This window comes from Cebus imitator, unplaced genomic scaffold (assembly GCF_001604975.1).
Source record: "Cebus imitator isolate Cc_AM_T3 unplaced genomic scaffold, Cebus_imitator-1.0 Scaffold294, whole genome shotgun sequence".
Lineage (NCBI taxonomy): Eukaryota > Metazoa > Chordata > Mammalia > Primates > Cebidae > Cebus > Cebus imitator.
The window spans coordinates 1,266,144-1,271,413 of record NW_016107609.1 but is presented as its reverse complement, the minus strand read 5'-3'; the positions used below and the strand labels follow the sequence as shown (position 1 = coordinate 1,271,413).

Here is a 5,270-nt window from a genome sequence, read left to right as displayed (position 1 = left end):
GATAAATCTTTTTCTTTCCATTGCAAGGGAAATGGCGAGGTAGGAGCCTGAGGTGGGAGGATTGCTTGAGCGTGGGAGGCAGTGGTTGTAGTGAGCTGAGATCGTGCCACTGTGCTCCAGCCTAGGTGACAGAGCCAGGCCCTGTGTCAAAAACAAACAAAAAAACTAGCTCTCTGCTTAACCTTTTCCATTAGCAATTTCTACCAGCAGAATAAATCTCTTCCACCACCACCAAAGATTTTCCACATCTTTGCCAACACTTGTTCTTGCTGTCTTTTTAAATTTCAGCCACTCTGGTGGGTGTGACGTGGTATCTCATTGTGGTTTTGATTTTCATGTCCCTGATGGGAAATGGTGTTGAGCATCATTTCATGTCCTTGTTGGCCATATGTTTATCTGCCTTGGCAAAATTGCAACTCAGACCCTTTGCTAACTATTTTAGTTGGGTCATTTCAAAAATAAAATTATTAAGTTGTAAGAGTTTATCAGATATGCCTTATCAGAAATGTAATTTGCAAAATATTTTCTCCCATTTTATGGGTTGTCTTTTCACTTTCTTATGGTGTCCTGTGAAGCCCCCCCCCCCCCCCACACACACACTCTCTCTCTCTCAAAACTTTTGGATCAAAGAGGGAAGTAAAACTGATTTATTAAGCAGCCCTTTCAGGGTTAACAGCACATTTCTGACCACTTTGTATGCTGGTGCCAGCTTGGGGTGCCCCAGGTAGGTACTCCCTGGGGTGTCTGCTTCAGGGCTGCTGTGAGGGTGCAGGGCAGGGCTCCTCCAGCTGGGAAACCATGGACTAGTTGGCAGCTGCTTTGTACGTCTTGAGAGACAAAAGAGAGAAAGCTCAAAATCAAGAACAGACACTAGGTTTGCACTGAAAAGAAATATATCGTTTCCTTGAAAAGAAAAATAGAAGATGTGAGAAACCAAAGCGAGGAAAGAAGAGATATGAAGGGAAGAGAGATTAGAGCACCAACTGCTGTAGATCATTTCATGTCCCAATTATCCCCAGGTTCGTCCAACTTCTGGGATCACCAGCTGTTTTAACACCCAGAAGTAATCTCACTCTTTTCCCGCATAAAGGTGTTAAGTCTAGGACTGTCCCTACTATGTCTGAGGAGTTCTGGGGCAGAAGGTGAACTGGGGACTCTCACCTCGAAACATGTCCCCAGGCCCTCTCTGACCATCTTTGGACACATTCTTGCTCTCTCTCCATGTTTCTGCAGCCCCTGGCTTGTTCCAGAACATTCCCCCAGCCCTCCCTCCAGTGTGCTCTCCAGGCAGGCACACCACGGGCATTACTGAAGGTTTGGAGGTGTTGGAGGGGGTTCAGGTGTGGACCGGGAACTTGAGTATTTGACATCGTGTCCTCAGGCTCACCTCCCATACACAGCACGGGCGTCTCCTGCCACTTGTCCTTCGGCCCAGGCCAGCTGCCTTAGTGCTGCTCCCTCTTCCTTCCAAGACCTTTATTCCCTGCCCCTGAAACCCCAGCTTCCCCAGTCCCCAGGCCTCCTACTCACCCGCCTCTGCAGCACAGCTCCTCAGAGAAAATGGACGTTGTTTTCCTTTGCCCCAGCCTCCTCATTCAAACTGTCCTGGGCCTCAACTTCCACACTGAAAGGGCAGCTAATATCTTTTTATCAAGCAAGGAAGACCTATCTGAAAGTTACCGTCTTCGACCACACACACACACCCTGGCCAAAGCTTCAAAATTACTACTTCTTTAAGAAACTGTTTAAAGTAGCGTTGACGAAATTTTTGGTCAGAGCCTCAGGCCAGAGCACCCGGGCTTTCTCCCACTGAACAAGTTTTCATCAGTAAAAGTGAAAGAAGAAAGTGTCTGAAATCCCAGCTACTCCAGAGGCTGAGGCAGGAAGATCACTTGAACCTGGGAGGCGGAGGTTGCAGAGAGCTGAGATTGTGCCATTGCACTGCAGCCTGGACAACAGAGCAAGACTCCATCTCAAAAAAGAAAAAAAAAAAAAAAAAAAAAGAAGAAGGAGAAAATGAATTGGTCACCTTTCTGGAGCACCCCATGGGCCAGGGTTTTTCTTTCCATTGCAAGGGAAATGGCGAACTTGGCGGGCGGGGTTGGGGTGGTGGTCCAGCTATGTGATAAATGACTTGAAGTGAACATTGCTTCATTCTTCCTTCTGGAATGCGGTCTGTAAGAGTTTCCAAGGCCAGTGGTAGCTGCAGAACCCCTTTTGAAATAAAATCTTATACAAGCCCTAGCATACAAAGAGAGGTAAAAAGGGAGCCAGGTTGGTTTGGAGGACTTTGAGGAACCTTAGCTGATGGTTTTTTTTTTTTTTTTTTTTTTTTTGAGACGGAGTTTCGCTCTTGTTACCCAGGCTGGAGTGCAATGGCACGATCTTGGCTCACCGCGACCTCCGCCTCCTGGGTTCAGGCAATTCTCTTGCCTCAGCCTCCTGAGTAGCTGGGATTACAGGCACGTGCCACCATGCCCAGCTAATTTTTTGTAGTTTTAGTAGAGATGGGGTTTCACCATGTTGACCAGGATGGTCTCCATCTCTTGACCTCGTGATCCACCCGCCTCGGCCTCCCAAAGTGTTGGGATTACAGGCGTGAGCCACCGCGCCCGGCCGCTGATGGTTTTTATAATGTTGTTAAAATGCTCAATGAAGAGAGGAAGGCGTGTGATGTCATCTTCTAAAACCCATGGTGGAACGTGACACAAAGCCACGGGGTCTCAGAGAGGACTGGAGGGTGCAAGAGAAGAAGGGTGGGGAGAATGCCTGGCGATGGCCACACATGGCATCCATGTACTTCCAGAGCCACAAGAGAGAAGTACACAAAGAATTCAGCAGACTTATCTTTTGCTTGCCCTGATACTTTTATAGAATATTAATTTCTAAAAAAAAAAAAACCCTTGAATTATAATACGTATTTTTTCATCTTTCTAAGTGAGCTTTGCATTCAGTCACACCACGTTTTCACAAGCCGTGGTTCCCCTTGGTTCTTCTCTCTGTCAGGACTCTGCTGAGGAATTCTGATTTCCTTTCCCATAAGGAGAACTCGTGATGAGCCTGTCCCAAGGGTTTCCATCTCCCCAGTCCAAGGACAGGACTGCCCTGACCATGGGTTTGCAGAGTTACAAGTATCTGATGTTATTTCTTTTGATATCAGATACGAATAAAAATGTGCTAAGAGTGTTCTCTCCACTTTAAAAAATAGCAATCAGGCTGGGCTCAGTGGCTCACGCCTGTAATCCCAGCACTTCGGGAGGCCAAGGCGGGTGGATCACTTGAGGCCAGGAGTTTGAGACCAGCCTAGCCAACATGGTGAAGCCTCATCTCTACTAAAAATACAAAAATTAGCCAGGTGCGGTGGTGCATTCCTGTAGTCCCAGCTGCTCGGGAGGCTGAGGCCAGAGAATGGCTTGAATCTGGGAGGCAGAGGCTGCGGTGAACAAAGATTGCACCACTGCACCGCAGCCTGGGTGACAGAGCAAGACTCTGTCTCAAAAAAAATAAAATAAAAAAGGCAATCAGATGGCACTGACTTCTTTTATTGATTTTCCAGAAACCTCTCTCTTCAAAGCCTACACATCGTCAGCTTTGCGTTCAGTTTTCCTGAGGGAGAAACTAGTGTCCAAACAAGTCTTATTTTTGTGTCTGATTATCTTTAACACCCTTGAAAAGTGTTTGCCAGTTTCCTAGAAAAAATTGATGATTTGCTCCTCCGCTGGTTCTGCTGACTTGCTGTTTTGGAAGAGATGTTTTCCTTGTTTTTCTTTTCATTGGTGTCAAGGGGAGATGGAAACAGTGAGGGCTTTAACCTCTTCTTCCCTTTGCCAGGCTAGGAAGGCCCAGTGAGGCAGCAGGCACTAGAGCAGCCTGGAAGGGGCCACCTGCCTCCAAAGGCCCTAGAAGCATGAGGCATTTCCTCCCACAGCTTCCTGTCCTGCCCAGGGCTGCAGGGACAAGACTGAAAGAATGACAACCAGCAATGCTGAGGGACTGTGGCTCAAGGCACTGATGCCATTGTCTTGGGTTGCAGGTAAGTAAAACCTACCTCAAATGAGCTTCAGCCACAATGGACCTTTATTGGAAGGGCATCTCAGAGAGATCCAGGGACACGGGCTTGATTGCCCCCTTTCTCATTTCTCTGTTCTTCTCATTCTCCCTCAATACAGACAGACTCACTGCTTTGTCCTACGTGAAGACAAACCTGGCTGCTTCAGAGCCTCTGCGTTTATGTATCTGCTCAAGCTAACCAGCCTGATCTGAGACCAATGCATTAGTCACAATTCCAAGCTCCAAGGAGAACGAATCTGATTGCCTTCATCAGGTTACCTACCAGTGGGGAGGTCACTGTCATGTACTAGAAAAGTGGCTCCCAGGAGATTATGCAGGGCTGAAAAAATAAACCCCTAGAGTTATCTATTATCAGATTGAACATGTCCCTCCAAAATTCTGTGTCTTTGTACAGTTGCTCCCTCTGTTGTGGCAGCAGTGTGGCTGTGATGATGTGAGTGGCTCAAACAATAAGACAAGGTTTTAAGTATTCCCCCAGCCAGCAGCGTTCGACACTCAGTTCAACCCACCAGCTGAAATATCCGGTATGTATCAGATACCCTCGAGGCTCTGAAGAGGTAAGTGTAACCCAGACACACTTTGGGGCTCCATGTAGCTTAGTTTATGTATGGAGACACATTTAAAAAACACACGGTCCAAAAATAATTAAACTTAATTAAAACTACCTTATAATTTTTCTTTTGCATCTTTTCTTTTTTAAGCAGAGTCTCACTCTGTCACCTAGGCTGAAGTGCAGTGGAGCAACTGTGGCTCCCTGCAGCCTCAACTTCCTGGGCTCAAGCAATCCTCCCACCTCAGCCTCATGAGTAGCTGGGACTACAGGTACATGTCACCTAATTTTTAAGTTTTTTGTAGAGATGAGATCTTATTATGTTGCCCGGACTGGTCTCCAACTCCTGACCTCAAGTGATCCTCCTGCCTTAGCCTCCCAAAGTGCTGAGATTATAGGAAAGAGCCACCATGCCCAGCCATCTTGTATCTTTTAAAGAATATTAATGGAGAACAAATTCATAACCCTTGAATCTTTCCAACTTCTCTTTTGTCTCTTTCCAGCAGATAGCAGATGCGCCAGAACATCCTCCTTGCCCAGTTCCCTCCAAACACTTCCTGACGCCCAGCCTGCTTGGCTTTCCTACCATGCTCCTCTGCTCTTCCCAGAATCTGTCAGCTTTCCACCCTGCAGCTTAACTCAGCCTCTC

The 5,270-nt window shown here is 47.0% G+C and overlaps 1 long non-coding RNA gene across 1 annotated transcript; it reads right to left on the bottom strand.

Annotated features, from left to right (window-relative positions):
* Window positions 1-631: 631 nt before the first annotated feature.
* Window positions 632-1,868, bottom strand: LOC108285208. The gene is made up of 2 exons (XR_001817504.2): window positions 1,531-1,868; window positions 632-827 (listed from the first exon to the last, which is right to left on the bottom strand). It is a non-coding gene; the product is annotated as an uncharacterized LOC108285208 (long non-coding RNA).
* Window positions 1,869-5,270: the final 3,402 nt, after the last annotated feature.